The sequence below is a fragment of the Cupressus sempervirens genome, chromosome 6 (genome assembly GCF_028749045.1).
Source record: "Cupressus sempervirens isolate cs-2001-9-10 chromosome 6, ASM2874904v1, whole genome shotgun sequence".
NCBI lineage: Eukaryota > Viridiplantae > Streptophyta > Pinopsida > Cupressales > Cupressaceae > Cupressus > Cupressus sempervirens.
Genome location: NC_143123.1, coordinates 163,953,699 through 163,973,705, shown reverse-complemented (window position 1 = coordinate 163,973,705; position 20,007 = coordinate 163,953,699).

Genomic DNA, 20,007 nt, shown 5'->3' with positions numbered 1-20,007 from the left:
GAGTAAGACATACAATCTATTGAAAAAAGGAGATAAAACCAAGTTCATTTACTTTCATTCAATTTTCAACATTAACACATTCATTCCATATAATCTAGTCTATACTAAATGAACAACAAAACTTAAAATGAACTCAAAGTCACACACAGTACTGCTAGCTACAAGGGTTTACCCAAGTAAATTTTTTTGATCTTATTAACTTCCTCAAAGATAACATTTATAGGCCTTCTCAAAATGGTTGGTTACATTAGATGTTTACCTTGCAAAGCATCTCTAAACAAAATAATCTAAAAATAGGACAAGCATGAACCATTGCCCATTATATAGACTGACAAAATGCCATGAATGGCGACAAAATAAAGAGGAGGGGAAGAATTAAAGATGTCTAGAAAAACATCAAAGCATCATGTCTTCTTAGAAGTACCTGACTTCGCTCTATAATATTTCATGGCTTTAGTTACCTTATCCAACTATTCAACACTTGGAATGAGAATATTGTCATCTTGGATCATCCAGTAGTCATGCATTTCTATCAGTTCATCAATTTTGGCCACCCTTGGTTGGAGCTTCTCATTTATTTTCCTATGACTACATCCACTGCTAAGAGTTCTTAGATCTTGGACACTTGGAAATTGAGGGGGTTAAAGGCTTTGTTGAAAAATGCTAGGAACTAGGACCTCATTCTCTCAATGTCCACAAGCTTGCCATCATTAGTTGATATGAAGGACTTTGCGTGCAAGATATTCAAATATCGAAACATCTTTTCAATGATCTTTTGCACTAGGTTGTGCACATCCTTGAGTTCACTTGCAGATCTCATGGAGTTTTCTATGACAAACTCCAAGGATTGCTTCTAGTGGAATAGTGACTCTTGGCTAGTCTTTAGAATCCCATGAGAAATGGCTAAATTTTTCTTCATGTTTATCACTTCCTATAGAAGGGTCAATTGCTCTGTTAGCTTGTTTGTTTCCTTTTTTATGGTTGTTTGATGATCTAAAGCTACCTCTCAAAGCATGTGAACATCCAATACCAGGCTTCCCAGATTCTCACCTAGTGGGGGACCTTGAGCCTTTATCTGATCTACCCATGCTTGGCCTACTTGCCTAAATTGTCTCTCTTGTTGCAACTTGAGTAGTAAGTTCTTGTTCTCCTTTGCATTTGGGTCAAATTGATTGGAGACTTTATGTAATCCATTAGCTCTCTATTTGAGGCCTTCAATATCTCCTTGTTCACTCTTAGCTCTTCGAGATTGTCCTTATTTTTCTCATAGTTGACTTCCACATGTTCACCATGGAGTCATGAACTAGAATGCCAAGATCCAATGTCCTAATTTGGAAGTCATCCTTTGAGAGATCATGAAATCTTCCTTCTTTCTGACATTCAACAATCTCGACTAGTGTGTCGCTAGTCATTGAATCTGTAGTGAGTACTGTAATGGTTTTTAACTTCTTTATTCTCTTTGATTGCTGGGAGGAGGTGACTTGTGTGATCAAGTCCTTTGATGGGGTCCCATCCTCGTATCTCCTCTTCCTCCTATCAATGGTCTCCTCAAGCCAAGACTTTGTAGTGAGCACATTAATAGCAAATTGAACTGCAATGGGTCAAACACCTTCCTCAAAATCAATGGATTTGGCTTGCTTTGGGAAGCAACATGGAAGGCAACAACTTTGGTTACCAGAAGGGCTAATGTATCCCCTTTTTGAGATGCTTCTTGTTCCTAGCCATCCATGGGGTTAGTATCGCCGTCCAAATTGATGACTTGAACAGGGGAAGATGTCTTAGCCACTAATTTTTCTTGTTCCTTCCACTTATCCTTGCTATCTTCCTTATCTATAGTCTTCCCTATGTTTAGAAGAGGGCCATCTTTGCAGGTAGGGTTGAGTGACACATTATTCTCCAAAGATTGGTCTCCTCCTTAGCTAATGGCCCTGTAGATGTTATTGTAGTTGCTATTGTGGTCATAGCTTCAGCTGATTGGGTGGCTCTAGCTGATACTCTACCTGTAGAATTAGTGCTCCCAATACTCTTCTTTCTCACTCAGGTACAATCCACCCATTTGGCTATTCTTTTTGTAAGAATTTGGCTTAGGCCAAAATTCACCCAAGAACTAAAGAACTCAACATAAGCACATAGTAGACCAAAATAGATAGAGTATGATCAGAATGACGATATTCATTCAATAATTGGATACCAAAGTACACTAGGAGTGCCTGAATATAAAGGCCTCAAGAGAGCTTCTAGAATGCATAGAAGTCAGCATCATGATATGTCATACAACCAGGCACATGTCCACCAGATATGGATTATCCTCCATTAAGCACAGGATTAAGTGTGATGGCATGAGGATAAGCCTACAATGGTGTAGCACGCAAATCAGTGGAGTAGACAACATGTGCTAAATTAGGAGTGCTGATAACTGTGTTGTCATCTTGACAACTCAGTGAATGATGCACACTCCTATGTTGTAGACACCATGTACATAATTAGAGTTGCATAACTCAATGAGAGTTCACAAACTCCTAAGTGTCTCACCTAAAATAATAATAAAATAATGCAAAATAATTAAATAATGCATTAGCCTAAGTAAAACTTAAGTAAGTGTAATAAGTAAATACTTATTTACACCAACACCCCCTCTTTAAGTGTAACTTAGGGGAATGCCCTTAAGCTTACGAAATCTAGGATGATATGCAGTATAGGTCCCGGCTACTAGGCCATGTTAGGTACCCATGTACATAATGATATGCAATCTCCCATAAAGTGGGGAAAGAGGGAAAACCTCATGGGAAAAACCCTCCCCCAAAAAGAGAGATAAAGGAGGATGCATGGATGGATGGAATAATCAAGACCACCCCATTATGACATACATCCAGTATATACATAAGAGAATGATGAGAAGAGGAAGAGAGACAGGATAGGCTCCCCCCCCAAAAGAAGAATGCCAAACAGTGACTGCTCCGATGAAGAAGCTGATCCAAGACTGTAGAATGGTGTTCCTCCCATTAGGAAGAAACAATGCCAAGGGTACAAATGAGACACTTCTGTTGTGTGTGGAAAGAATCCCATGGATAAGTGATGTCTCTGAAACTTGCTCAACTAGCTGAAGAATGTGTCCCAAAGAAATGTTTGTCTCTACAACTGATAAAGAACCCTGCTGCAAATGTTGATCATAAGTATCCACAATCACTTCAACTTGTGACGATTGATCATATAGAGAATGAACAAGAGAGTCTAGAACCCTCGTGACAACTAAAGAAGGTAATTCTACATCAAGAAGAAAAGGCAGATCATGAATACTATCCCCCAAATCTGTTATTGGGCTTGAATCTGGAAGACTAGATGTACCCTGCTTTTCTGGACCTATCACTGTGGCAATGTATGCATGTGGACTAAACTGATGAAGTGACCTCTCACTGTATCTGTCAATAGAACCCCACATGTCTGAATTTGTTGAAGCATTATTGCTGGTGTCACTATCAGTTTCCACACTGTGTGATCTACGAACAGGAGTAGACGACAAGCTGGGTGAACTTTCCTCAAAATGTACATCCTTCTCAGGATCTAGAAGTCTATATGCCTTCACACTATCTTCATAACCAATGAAGGTACAAGGCTGAGATGACTATGCCTTGCGACCCCTGGAAGATCTGTTTGCCCATGCAAGACAACCGAAGACTCTAAAGTGTGTCACAATAGGTTTTTTGCCGCACCATGCCTCAAAAGGAGTTTTTCCATCTAAGGCTAGACGAGGAGAATGATTAAGAATGTGAGTGGCACTGGAGATTGCTTCATTTTCTAATGATGGATCTAGAGACTTGGCATGAATCATGCAACTTTCCATAGACTTAAGAGTTCGAATCCTCAAAGCTACAACATCAGTCTTATGCGAACTGAATGCTGAAGGAATCTGAAGATCAATGCCCTCATGTCTGCAAAAGTCCCTAAGTCTTCTGTTCACATCCATGTTTCCATTGTCCATGCAGAGTACTTTGATGGCTTTCTTGGATTTTCATTCTACATGAGCCTTGAAGTCTAGAAACTTTTCCAACACTTCATTCTTGTTATGCAGAAAATAGACCCAAGTGAACCTTGAAAAGTCATCAACTAAGGTGAGTATGTAGCGACCCTGGCTAAATGCAAAGGGACCGGCTAATACCATGTGAACCATTTGAAGAACACTTGTTGCTCTAGAAGACTTACCTCTCTGTAACTTCCCTTCTGGATACATATCCACTAAATTTGTTGAACACTCACCCTTAGAAAAGTTGATTTGAGGTAGACCTTTGACCATGTGGTATGTGCAAAGTTGCTAAAGATAGCGATAGTCAAGATGACCATACTGCTCATGCCATAATTGCATGTTTGAATTAGATTGTGATAACAAGGCTTTTGAAGAATACTTGGGTACAAAATGCGAGAAAGAGTACAACCTCTTGTTATCATTCACTTTCCCCACTGCAACCAAGGAATTTTCTTTGAGATTGTGCACTTTTACTGAGTCGGGAAGGAACTCAACTCTATGTCCATCTCCAAAGTGAGTGACTTGGTAGATTGATAGGAGATTTGAACTTAGGTTTTGAACATAGAGAACCTCTTGAAACTCTCCATTTTCCATCTCCACATTTCCTTTTCCTTCAACTTCCATTTTACTATCATTCCCCATGAAGATGTGTGGTACCTTTGAGTGATTCAATGAAGAAAAATCCTTGTTTGAAGAACCCATATGATATGAGGCACCAGAGTCAAATATCCATTCTTTTGAAGAGTTTGAATTAGCCATGAGTGCTTGCCCTTTGCCCTTTGAATCTGAAGATGATCCTTTCTCCTTATAAGCATTAGGCAATGGAACATTATGTTTCTGCATGATGTGAGTCAATTCATCAATCTTTTTAAGATAACACTCATGCTCTTCATGACCCAGGTTCTTGCAATAAGCACACTTCTTCTCCTTATTGTTGTCCCCCTTGTTGGAATTTGAGGACTTGCCTTGTTGATTAGATTGAGGTGTTGTCTTTTTTGCATCCTCAGATTTGCTCTTCCATTTCTTCTTACCCTTTCCTTTATTTGAAGATTGTCCAGCTAAATGTTGAGAACCCTCATTGGCCACCAATGCTTTGGACTGAGGTGATTTGAGAATCCCCATTGTTTTCAACTTCTTTTCTTCATCATCCAACAATTTAGCATACTCATCAAAAGTGACTTTCTTGTAGGCTGACCCTAAGGTAGTCTTTGAGGTGTTAAAAGAAGATACAAATGTGGAATATTCAGATTGCAGCTTGTTATGAATGAGATAGACCAGTATGTCATCTTTTATAGAACTCCCACATCAATAAGCTTCATCCTTAATTCATTCACCTTGATGATGAAGTCTTGTATTGAGTCATACAACTTAGGATGTAAGGAAACAAGCTCATATTCTATTTTGAACACATTACCTTCAGACACTTTTCCATAAAGGCTTTCGAGGGTATCCCAAGCTTCCTTGGATGTAGTACATTTCTTGCTTTGATACATGATCTTATTATCTATCCCCAAACATATATCACCTAGGGCTTTCCTATCCATGGCTACCCAATTAGAAATTTCACTTGTTGATACATTACTACCTGCTGGTTTAGGAAGAGTACCATCTACATATTGTGAAACTCCATTATGCATTAAGTGATACAACATTTTGATTAACCACGTAGCATAGTTATGAGGAGTTAATTTAGGAAACTCAAAGTTTCCCATAATGTAGAAAATGAAAGAAAATTGCAGAAAAGAGAGAACACAACACCAAGAATACCCCCCCTTTTCACTAAATCAAGAAACCCCCCCAAAAAAGATGCTTTGGGCACTTTATCAGTAGTACGATTACAATGGGTCACTTGCCAATTTTGGCCTTTGTAGACTTCTGATTTTGCTTGTTACAACCTCTTGATAGAGTACAAAATTGAAACTTTACAATGTGCTACAATTTTGAAGCATTACAAAGCAAAGAAAGACCCTATTGCTGAAAGTGACAATTTTGTCTACACAACACTACAATCTAATACTAGATTTGGAAAGTAGACAAAAAAATACACATTTTCAAAAAAAATAAAACCTGTTTTCGACTCCAGATGTGCACGTATGGAGCATTTGAAGTTGCAAAATGCAGGATTATCCAATACAATTGCCAAAAAATACAATTTCTAAACAATCCGTACACCAAAACCAAAAAATAGCTACACCACTGAAAATGTTAAGAAATTCTATCCAATTTCAAAAAAAATTGCACTTGATTTGGAGTTTGGATGTGCAAGTTATTGCCTCTTGAAGTCGAATTGCAAAAACCAAAATCAATTTGGTGAGGGGTTGCACCAGCAAAAGATGAGGTTAAATTTGACGGTCATACAACTATCATAGCAGATAAAAAATGGCTTGTGATGATGTCTAGACGAGCATCAATTTTAGGCTCATAAAATGAAGACATCAGCAAAATCTCTGCCCTCAGATGACGTGGCAATGACGTGTCTCTTCCATACTGTATGGAACGTATGAAAAAATAGCGTGCCTACTGATAGGGCTGATCATATTGGTAGATGTGGTGACTTACGTGGTGCTTCTCATTGTATGCCGTGATTAGATGCTGACTGCGCAGAATGCCGCGTGGCAAGGAGGTAAAGCCACATATCGGGGCCAGATGAGGCCGTGTGGATGCTGAGCAGGCACCACTGAACTGTTTCTTAGACCGTCGAAATTATTTTTGCACCACTAGAGGGTGCTGCTTATTAATCCCACATTGCGTGGGGATGGGAATCTGCGAGGCTTTATATGCAGAAGCTCGCAGATCTTATAATAAACTGTCCGCCGAGGTTTGGATTGTTTGTTGCCGTCTAGAATTCGTTGGTTTGTCACCACAATAATGAAAGCCCTACCAATGTCAAATATGTATGAATCACAGGTTGACAATATGGCCCACTGATTTTAGGTATAAACCCAATTGTAAATCAGTGTCTTTGGGTGCCGATTTGCAAAAAAAAATTGCCTCACGATCAACTTTCACCCAAGATAGGCAAATTTATAGTCAATCTTCATCGAATTGATGCTTCGAATGCAACAGTGAGGTTAGATCTGGCTCTAGACGCTCCCAATTTCTAAAAATCCTCCAAAATTGAGGTACTTAAGCATGAACAGTCTCAAACGGCTACATGATGAGAATCTCCCTCAGCTCTAATACCATGTAAGAATTTGGCTTAGGCCAGAATTCACCCAAGAACTAAAGAACTCAACACAAGCACACAGTAGACCAAAATAGATAGAGTATGATTAGAATGATGATATTCATTCAATAATTGGATACCAGAGTACACTAGGAGTGCCTGAATATAAAGGCCTCAGGAGAGCTTCTAGAATGCATAGAAGTCAGCAGCATGATATGTCATACAACCAGGCACATGTCCACCAGATATGGATTATCCTCCATTAAGCACGGGATTAAGTGCGATGGTGTGAGGATAAGCCTACAATGGTGTAGCATGCAAATCAGTGGAGTAGACAACATGTGCTAAATGAGGAGTGCTGATAACTATGTTGTCATCATGACAACTTAGTGAATGATGCACACTCCTATGTTGTAGACACCATGTGCATAATTAGAGTTGTGTAACTCAATGAGAGTTCACAAACTCCTAAGTGTCTCACCTAAAATAATAATAAAATAATGCAAAATAATTAAATAATGCATTAACCTAAGTAAAACTTAAGTAAGTGTAGTAAGTAAATACTTATTTACACCAACAATTTTGATTATACCTTGCATGAGAACCTCCATGGTGTTGATGACTAGTTCTATAGGTGGGGTACACATAATTGGTGTGTTCTTAATCTTCTCATAAGATGTGGGGTGCATGTAAGCTCCATCATTTTCAAGGTCAGAGACATCAACAAAATTGTTATACAACTTTATTTCATCAAAAGTTAGTCTTGACCAATATCTCTCTCAAGTTCGATATTCATTGAGACACCTAGATCGAAAACTTCAATATTCAGGACATGCCTATAGGCATATCCCAACTTCAGATGATCCCTAACAAAATTCACTGAATCATCTTGAGGCCTGAGAACCTTATAATCTAACAATTTAATCTTTCCATCAAAACTTTTTACGAGATTTTAGGTGTCTAATATTGAAGCACATGAATATGGGCCTGCCACTATAGGGAATGGAATCCCAACAATCTTCTTAACATTTGCACATAGGGTATTCACTTCCAGGATTTTTCAATACAACTTGACTAGAACTACCTTGTCCTCTAGATATTTAGAAAAACTCTTGGGAAAACTATCATAGGCTCATATCCAAAAATAGGAGAAACTCAGAAACTAGATGAATGGGCATCCAAACTAGCTTATAGTCAAAATTACCTTTGGTGAGAACCTCCTTTCAGGGCATCCTTGTAATTCTTAGCACAACCTCATTGCAAAAGCATCATTGACAACAATTTACTCCTCATAACTTCTTTGCAGTTGTAGATGTGGGTAAAAGTCATAGACTTTGGTGCGCTCATCATAATTTGGGATGCTAGGAAGTCTAGGACACAAGTGGTAGGTTGCCAAAGCATAGATTAAATAAGATGACATGTAAAACTGCTTGAATCCTTTGACCAACCATAACCATGAGGTGAGCTCATCATAGATGATTTATGCCCAATTGATCTTCATATCCTTAGCACATATTACTTGTACTAGGAAAAAGGGGTGCTTAATGAACTCCAAAATATCATCTCTTCCTTTCAGTCTGAGGAGAAGTGCAAGGATATCCACAATATCTTGCTTTAGATATTATGCCAAATAGAGTCTTTGGCATCTTGCTCTTCTTTGAGGGGGTAGTCTAGAACCAGGTCCTCTATATGTCTTCTCATCTAAGGGTCTTCTTCTCATTAAACATGGACACAAAGGTCCCAAAACCAATATCATAATATTGCTCTTGCACAAGGATGCCAAATGTTAACTACATCAATGCCTTGTTAATTGATAAGAGAATGAACTAGTCTTGAAATAGAATCTGCTTTGACTCTAGATTGTATCTCTCTATACATTCCTTCACCAACTCTGGTGCATGAATTGCCATTGGAAAGCTAACTACTTCTACCAATACACTCTCTTTGAGTTTTAGAGTGATTGGGTGAATGGGTTGAGAATTTAACTTCTTATGTAGATCACCCAAATCGTAGAACTTCAAGGATGTATTTGTAAAGTATTTTAACTCACTCTCCTAGCTAATTAATCTTTCAAAACCAACAACTCTGATTGTCATTCATTATGATTTCTTAGGATGTAGTTCTTGATAAATAGACATTTAAATATAATTGTTGAAACTAGTTGCTTGCAATTCCAATGAAATAGCTTTAGGAATAAAAACATTGGTGCCACACAAATTATGAAATTAAGTCCGGCCAACAATTATAATGCCCAGATTTGCATTTAATTCCATGAGTAACAACTATTTGAACTTTCTGTTTATTAGCACATAAAATAGTAAGTTCCTAAAAGCACTCTTACTTTACTTAAAGTAAAGTGATATGACTAAAATTCATTAAACAATACAAATACTTAGCTTTACAAGAAGTGCTTCACTTAGCTTTAGAATTTGGAATTAGATAACCTTAATAATATTAACATGTGTAGGAGAGAAAGAAACACTTAGCTTTACCACAAACCAATTTTCCTTTTATTCAGAATCCTAGCATAGGGAGTAATCCTTTTACTAGCTTGTGCACTCCATTCTTCCATTTTCTGCCTAAGCTTTTAACACTACCTTCCTTCATAATGGCTTCACATTTTAAACACTTCTTTGGAAGCATCCTTTGAGTATCTCTGTAGGATATTTGCAATTTAGAGTAACTTGACTTTCTATTCTTAAATCCCCTAGAAAAGTAGCCCCATTTTTTATTGTTGATACAAAAGTTTGCACCCTTTCCTAAAGTTTTTTACCTAAAGGCAACCTTGTGTAACATGGAAACAATCTCGAAAGTGTGGGACTTTGCAATTGGGGATTGAGTATCTAGAGAAGGCTGACTTCCTTACTATCAAGATGCACCTAACTATTTTTTTAGAGGAAAAGGTAGATGGAATGCATAGAATCAAACTACCTATTCTAATCTAAAGGGGGTGATATACCAAATAGTATCATCCAATCCTATCTCTACCCAAGGAAGCATAGCTCATCAATATAATCCTTAGATACATAGATTACACCTTAACTTTGACTCAATGATCATACACAAATCATAAATCAATGAAATGGTATAAGGAAGGAACTTTACTATATATCATTTAGAGATAAAATGGAAACAACATATAATCGAAGAATGAAAGCAATACATCAATATAAGGAAAGAAGATGTTTGCACTATATATTAATGAAGAAGGAGATACAACTGGGAACCATATTCATTCACAAGAAAAAGGGAAATTATAGTAACATAGCATAGAATACTACTACTATAGAATCAGAGAAAAGACTGACCCCTAGAAGGGTAACACAACTTGCTTTTATAGCTCAAGCATAACTGAGAAAACCTCTACCTTAAGCCAAAGCTCAACTACTGCTATTAAATTCCTAAAGAACAATCACTACTAATCAAAAGAAGATTTGATTAAGTGCAAGCCCATATGTAGAAAATCATGTCTTCATATTTATTCTGACCTCAAAGAGACATAAATGACAATCATTACTACTCTAGCAGGGTAGATGGATAACCAGGCGGCAAAAAGGATGAAATTTTCATCTATCAGGCATGGATAACACTCAAAATAGTGTTTACAAGCAATCAAGGACCTGTTCACCATTAAAGAATTGCATCAGATCATGCCTCTATGCCAAATGAGCCATATCATCAATCAACTAAAGTCAATTTCCTAACCCTATCATGTGGCTTAATGCCTTTCAAATATTTTGCCACCTCACCAGCCTTTCTTTCTTTCTTTGACTTATTGACTACCCTATTTCATAGCTTCACAACTAATTTCCTCTATTAGTTGTTTGATCCTACGAAGCCATGAAGCCATGTATTTCTGGTTGATCGATACTTCACAACTTATCTTCATCTTGGCTCTTTGATTGTAACAAACCTATGGACAAGTAAAATTGATTGCTCTCACACCATCACCGTAGTTAGGGACCTTGGCATCTTTATCCTTGCGACATTGTGAAATCCTATGAACCTAACTACTTGATGTTGATCGTAAACACATAGTCTATTTCATTAACTCATCAACTAATCTTGTGAATGTGTGAACAAAGTATTTGCATCATCGCTGCCTTGACCAGAGTTATCCTTTAACCCTTTAAGAAGATGCAATGACATAGGCCTTAACTATAGATGGAATCCTCACATGTTCACAACTGAAAATCTGACTATAACGCAACCTCACAACTTGAAAAGCTTAATCATTCACTGACCATGTGATGTTGCACAAACCATTATACTTGCCTTGTAGATGCCACCACAACCTCACAACCCTTGTTGATCATAACAGAAAAATGCATGCAATCTTGCAAAAGTCAAGAACTTGACTGCTAGCATTAACTCTCACAACATTGCAACTTAAAGTTGAAGTCTGCTTCGATGAAACATTGATTGAATTGACTAGCCTTTACTAAATGAAGTATTTGGCCCTTATGATGATGCAATCAAAAGCATTCACAACTTTCCAACCTTTATATCCTCAAGCCTCTAGTTTCCCACAATCATGCGAATCATAGTGTTTGCTCCTTCACAACCTTTAACTGGATGTTAGCTGAAATGCCTGTGAGGCTATGCTGACCGCAAACCTGACCATCTCGCAATGTCGCAACCCTCTTAACAGTTAAGTGGTGAATTGGAGCAATGGAGTGGAAAGAGGATGATCACAAGATCACAAATTGGATTTTTAGAAGGATATAACATACAAATATGAAAATATTAAGACTTGGGGATATAAAAGGTCCGAATAAGGTTTTTACATATCCCTATTACACTTGACATGTTAGATATACTTGAAAAGTCAAACTTGGACATTGGCCATGGCTGCCACCCTAAAAATTCAAATTCTTGGAAGGGGGTAAAAAATGGCTAATAGTTACCTTGGGGCAAAAAAATCTTCTCTTAGCATTGTTTCCTAGACTGAAGCACAACAAAAAACATTCAACCTTATACCTCAATTTGATGCCTCAAAGTTAAATCTCAAGCATGCCTTCCTAGTTATGAGCCTTCAAATAGTTCTCTCAACATTATGCTCACACTATCTAATCATTCAAACTGAGACTTGGCTCACGTTCATACAACCTCATAAATAGAATGAAATGGCTTCATTTCTATGAATATATAGTAGAAAAACCATAAGCCCATTCTTCCTAGTAGTAATTGATTTTATCTCCACAAATTTGAATGAGGTTCACCCTAGCATCTACCCACAACTTTTTAGGCCTTTGGGTGTAGAAAAAAATCATATTCTTAGCTTATTACTCACTGTCATGACTTCATCTATCAAATTCACACTTGATGTAGTTCTCACAAGGGGAAAAATAGCTCAGAAGCTTGGAATTCGAAAGGTATATGAATGTTAGAGCAAGATTAAGATAATAAAATACAACACACTTACTTCTTATCAGGAGGATGCAGTATCACACCCCAACTATATCTAAACCATCTAATCCTCATGTGCACCAGTAAAACAAGAAACCTACATAGAAATATTAGGTAAAGGTAATGCAAAGGGAGACCTAGAAAATAAAGATAGCAAAGTTTTTTGGGAAAGATGAGAAGTAAGTGACCTAAAATAGACTTAGATACCTCTCACTTGGAAAGACACTGACTTGAACCAATGACCTCAAGCTTCAAAAGGGGAAAACTAAAACTTGGAAATAGTCAATCATCAAAGTAGTTAGTGTTAACTAAGCTTGGTCAATCATCCAATTAGTTAGTGTTAACTAAGTTTGGTCAATCATTGAAGAATTTTAGTATTGACCGAGTGACTCATCTTAGTGTTAGCCAATTTTTAGCAAGTTACACTTTTTGATTTATTGGTTAATATAGACTGACCAAATAGATGTTAAATATTTGTATGGAAGGGTATTCAAGCTAACTTGACATTGAGTATTATATTTATACATGGTCAAGTTGTGGATTAAAGGAAGCATTATTGGGAACAATGTAAAAGAAGCAAAATGAGAAGGATATCTTATTAAGGACAACATCCAAGTTAGAAGACAAAGTTGCAAAGAATATTCTAATAAAGAAGAATCGAGAGGTCAATCTAGAATAGTGATATGAATCTATAAAGTTAGTTGCTTCAACAATCTAGTCAATCATTGTTACTCTCTAACAATTGTAGTAGTGAAAAATCTCTTAATAGAGTTGGCTTAACAAGTCATTTTGTAAATCCATTAACAAGGTGGCATTTCTAGATTTAAGTATCTAAAGACCTCTAACAAGGCCACTCCTAATAAGGTAATTCAAATCCTCTAACAAGGCCACAATTATTGTGTGTTTTGTAACCTTTAATAAGGTTGGCTCCTAATAGGGCTCACTTTAGAAGAGTGGAAAATTGTAACTAGTTGCAATGGTGGTTTTCCCAAATTGGATTTCCAGGTTAAATCTCGGTGTCTCATGTGTTGATGTTTTATTCTTTATGGTTCATGTTTTTGTGACTAAGTTACTAAAGGTTAATACACATTAATATTACAAGATTACTTTGTTAACTATGTTACAATGAATATCTAGATCTAACCAAGTAGAGCAAGGATTTGGTTATTAAGTAAAAGTTTGTGTTGACATCTAAGGGACTTGAATTTATTTTGTGGTAACTAATTCACCCCTCCCCTTTCAGTTAATCCTCTTACATTTCCAGCAAAACAAAGATAAAAGAGGTTGTGTTTGTGTGTGTTAGAGAGGGGGAGGGGGGACTAGCAGTAAGAGAAAGAATGCTAGTATCCAAAAACTTCAAATGACAATACAATATTAAGATGTTACATAAAAAAGAGGGGTAGATTAATCAGTTATCCACATAAACTTTTAAATAATTCAGCACAATTATAAAAAAATTAACTTATTAGTAATCAACATAGTACACATTAACTTCATCAGCTATAAACTAATAAACTAACTTGCAGTTCCTATGCCAAGTATCAACATCAATAATTGACTTGCATAAATAATAATAATTTCAACAAGTAAAAGAAAATAACATGCTAAACATCCATGAACATTTTAACGGTAATATTTTAACCTATAAATCTAATAATGGTAAAAACCACCATGGACAAGTCACCCAAAATATTTTCACTCTTATGAAGTGAGCTCGGTTAAGAGCCAACCCTTTCAAAGTTCACAATCATATTACTAGGTATGACCCTGCTAGGGGATTTTTACCAAAGATCATCTAGACCTTGCCACTCTTCAATAACTAGCCTCTCTAAAGGACTTACAAATATTCAATGGAGTGTCACCATGCAAATGGATTTACAAATTCAGACTATTAAGTCCCCTCAATTAAGAGATTTTTTGCTACAATGATTATAATGTAATAGTAAAATATTTTTAAAAATAGCAACTCACTTTTCTTGATCAAATCTCCTCAATGTTCAATATCTCTACTCACTGACTTGCCACTACATAAACACTTCACTTCTCCTTGACTTTGCACTCTCTCCTTCAACACTTCAAATTACCTTGGCTATCAACTGGACCAACAACATTTACATTCTTATCTCTTCCTTAAATAGATAGATCTTTATCACTTCATCTCCTTAATAGATTTTTTTCACTTAACCACAATCATCAATTGATCTTTTTTAACTTGGATACATTGAATCAAGTCACTTATAAAGATGTTTTAATATTGAACTTTGTGCTTCACCTTGGATCACTAAACATGCTTCAAATCTTCATCATCACATCTTTCTAAATTGTTCCAATTGTTGATCTTGCTAAAAAACTTTGTCCCTATCTTAGAATCTTCTATAATTGTCCAAATATTCACTTGATATTGTCCTTTACTCGATATTTCACAAACTATTCATCTCTTACTAAATGATGTTCTTCTTTCGTCTACCTTCTCTATAATTGGTTAACCTTCCTCCAACTCGGTTAATATTATTCTTCCTTAATTCACTTTTCATTCTGTTCATTTATTGACCACTATTTCTAGCTAGGTGTACCTTGCCTTTTCACTTGCCAACTTCATTTCTTGTTTTAATGACCAAACTAGCTTTCTTATACATCATCTCAACACTTCATGAAACTATGTAAAATAATTAGACCAACATTATACTGTCATAGACTAATTCATCAGTTGCCCAGTTAGGTTTAGATACTTAACATCACTTCTTCAACATATCTTCATACTTTTTCTTACACTTATTTTCTCAACATTGCATCCTTTCCATGATTTCAACTTACATGAATTAGAGTTGTCAAACAAGATGACATCAATGACAATATAAAAACTAATCTAAGTCTTCTACATACTGTTAGGATGAACCACAGACAGAAATAAAAAACTATATGCAAATATAACCAATAACAAGAAATAATAGAACACACAAAAATGAACACAAGGCACCAAGATTTAACGTGGTTCACCCAATCCCTGGGCTACGTCCACCAAATAGCAAGTCTAATCTTATTACAATCTAGTGATTACAACCTGATTACAATCCATAATCCCTTATAGCTCAATACTGCCGCAAGAACCAATTCCGCATCACAACATAATGAAAAATACCCAACCCTAATCCCTTTTATACAAGTATTAAACCGCTTTAGGGTTATAACATGTCAGCCATATGTTGGCCATAATATGTACTTTCCTGATTAGTCACCACAATCTAAAAATCTCCCACTTGGGGACTGATCAAGCTCCACACTAAACAACAATCTCCCACTTGGAGACTGATCCTGTAGCAATACCACTACCACATGGGGCTCCCACTGGATCAAACCACCCTGAACTCTATTATTCTTTTATTCATGTTCAGTCTAAAAGACCAACCAAAGCTGAAGAGGAGTTCAGCTTCTCCCTTGTTACAATCTTTGTCAACATATCTGCTGGATTGCCATTGGTATGTATCTTCTCTAGTTTTAACTGTCCATCTTACAAAATTGACCGAATGAAATGGTACTGCAACTGTATGTGTTTGGTCTTAGAATGCAGAGCTGAATTCTTAGCAAGATGAATGGCACTCTAACTGTTTGTGAAAAAATAATTATCCTTCTGAGGATGTTACAATTCTTCCAAGAAGAACTGAAGCCATATCATCTCCTTGGCTGCCTCTGTAGCAGCAACATACTTTGCCTCTATAGTGGATAGAGCATTAATTTTTTGTAACCTAGAAACCCAGCTCACGACTGCCCCACCAACAGTAAAGACATAACCTGTAGTACTCTGCCTGGTATCAATATCCCCAGCCAAATCTGAGTCAACATAGACCTGTAAATTAGTAGTAGAGCCCCCAAAGTGTAAACACTTATTAGATGTTCCTCTCAAATATTTGAGAATCTACTTGACATCATTCTAATGCTCAAATCCTGGATGACTCATATACCTGCTAACGACTCCCACTGCATGTGCAATATCTGGCCTAGTGCATACCATAACATACATCAAGCTTCCTACAGCTGAAGCATAGGGTACCTTGGACATCTTATCCTCCTCTTCTTGTGTCTTGGGACACATCTCCTTAGTCAATTTCAAATAACCAGGTAAAGGTGTGCTGACAGATTTAGCATTCTCCATACAGAAACATTGCAACACCTTCTCAACATAATTAGCCTGAGATAGCGTCAAGGTTCTGTTCTTCCTATCTCTGCAAATCTTCATACCAAGGATTTGTTTTGTTGCCCCCAAATCCTTCATAGCAAATGCATGTGCTAACTGGCATTTTAGCCCCTTAATATGATCCATGTTAGACCCAGCTACAAGCATATCATCAACATATAAACATAAAATAATGTAGCTATCATCATCCAACCTCTTAAAATAAACACAGTAATCTGAATGACACCTGTTATATCCATGCTCATGCATAAAACTGTCAAATTTCAGATACCATTGCCGAGGTGCTTGCTTCAAGCCATATAAACTTTTCTTCAATTTCCACACTAAGTTTTCCTTACCTTTGACCTCAAAACCCTGTGGCTGAGCCATATATATTTCTTCATCCAAATCACCATGAAGAAAGGCTATTTTAACATCCATCTGCTCTAAATGCAAATCTTCAGTAGCCACAAGACTTAAAATAGTACGAATAGAAGTCATTTTAACAATAGGAGAAAATATCTTATCAAAATCAATTCCCTTTTTCTGTGCAAATCCTTTTACAACTAACTTGGCCTTAAATATTTTCTTACCTCCTTCCTCTTCTTTCAACTTGTAAACCCACTTATTCTATAAAGCCTTTTTACCTGCAGGCAACTTGCACAAATCCCATGTCTTATTTTTTAGCAAAGAGTCCATTTCATCTTTCATTGCAGATTCCCACTGAATCTTAGTATCCACCTGCACAACTTCATCATAACTTTCAGGTTCACCAGCATCAGTAAGTAAAATAGAATACAAAGAGGGAGAAAACCTTTGTGGAGGTCTAATTTGCCTTGTTGACCGTCTAACATTCATCGGTGTGTGTGGTATTTGTTGTTACACATCATGAGGAATGGCTGGAACATCAGCTTTTGGAGTATCATCCAGCACTACATAATCATCTTCTTTCTTCTCATGTTGCTGCAATAGATCTTTGTACAACACTTTCTCATTGAATATGACATCCCGACTTCTAACAATTTTAAGATTTTCAAAATCCCAAAGTCTATAACCAAATTCATTAATGCCATATCCAAAAAAGACACATTTCTTTGATTTAGCTTCTAGCTTGGTTCTATTTTCAGAGTCTATATGAGCAAAAGCTTCACAATCGAAGGTCTTGAGAAAAGAATAACTCACCTTCTTACTAGTCCATGCTTCCTCTAGAATACCACAGCCCAAAGGAGTAGAGGGACCTCTATTAATCAAATATACTACAGTATTGACAGCCTCCGCCCACATATGTAAGGGCAACCCAGCATGCAACCTCATGCTCCTTGCACGCTCCATTATAGTCCTGTTCATGCATTCAACCACTCCATTTTCTCGTGGAGTCCTTGGAATAGTTTTCTATCTACGAATATCATTAGTGGAGCAATAATCTTCAAATTCATGACTACAATACTCACCACCATTATCAGATCTGAGACATTTTAATTTCTTACCAGTCTCATTTTCAACCAAGCATTTCTATTTCTTAAAAGTTTGAAATACATCAGATTTTTGTCTAAGGAAATAAACGCATACTTTTCTAGTTGCGTCATCAATAAATGTAACATAATAATGAGAGCCACCAAGGGAAGATACCTGAGCTGGTCCCCATACATCTGTATGCACAAGCTCTAATTTCTCCTTTTTGTTTTCCTTCCTAGTCTTTACAAAACTCACTCGCTTTTGTTTTCCATACACACAACTTTCACAGAAATCCATATTCACACATTTCAGACCTGGTAAAACTTTCTTTGAATGAAGTACTTTCATACCTTTCTCACTCATGTGCCCAAGTCTATTGTGCCACAACACTCTATATGAATCTATAGCAGCTATTTGTTTTCCCTGCTCAACTGCAACAATTGTTCCTGAACATTCATTTTTCTCTAAAACAATCAAAGTAGAAGGAACAATATGACCTATACAAAGATATAAGGTGCCTACTTTCACACCTTTTTCTACTACAAGGGAACCTTTTGAAACCTTCCAATTTTTATCATTAAAAGTAACTACACAACCCTCATCACCGAGTTGCCCTGCTGAAATTAAATTCCTACTTAGTTTTGGAACATGTCTTACCTCATGTAGTAGCCAATGATTCCCATTCTGCAACTTAATCTTAATTTTTCCCTTTCCAACAATCTGACAGGGTTCATTATCCCCCCAAATAAATAAGCCCAAAATCCCCTTGGACATAATCAATGAAATAACCTCTATGAGGTGTAGCATGAAATGAAGCACCAGAATCTAAAACTCATGAATCATCAACACTCTCTAAAGATAGAAGCAAAGCATCCTCTTCGGATTTGTTACTTACCACATTTGCCTCTTTGTCTCCATCTGATTTATCTCCTTCATTTTTCTTTCGATTCCAACAATCTTTCTTTTTGTGCCCTAGTTTCCCACAGTACTAGCAATCATTTGGTCCTCTCGATTGAGACCTCCTCCCCTTTGACTTTCCTCTTGATTTCCCATGATTTCTAGAGTTACTTCCTCTTTCAGTCATTCTGCCCCTGCTTTGTGCATTTAAAGCACTTGCTGATGTAGATCCACCTGAGGATTTTCTACGAGTTTCCTCACTTAAAATAACACTGATCACATCATCATATTTTAGGGTACTAGATCCAGGAACAAAATTACTCACCATCATTACCAAGCCATTCCAGCTTTTAGGCAAAGAACACAAAATCAAGAGAGCCCTAATTTCTTCATCAAAATTGATACCCACAGAAGATAATTAACTAGTAATAGTATTAAACTCATTTAAATGATTTGCAACAGATCCACCTTCTGCCATTTTCATATTAAATAAATGCTTCATGAGAAATACCTTGTTTGAAGCGGAGGGCTTTTCATATAGTGTCGCTAGGGTTCTCATCAAATCTTCTGTCGTCTTTGCTTTTGTAATATTAAATGCCACTGATTGTGCCAAGCATAACCGAATGCTTTCGAGTGCCTTTCTGTCCAAAACATCCCATTCAGCCTCTGACATAGTTCCCTGCTTCTTGGATTTTCCTTCCAATGGCTTCCATAAATCCTTTTGATATAGATAGTCTTCCATTTGCATCTTCCATAACTGGAAGTTCTACCCATTAAACCTGTCAACCCTCAGCTTACCCTCATCTGCCATCGCTCCCACTCAACCGTGAGACTCCCACTTAACTGTGAGAATTTCTTGTAGAGGATAACTGAAAGACAACCTCGTTC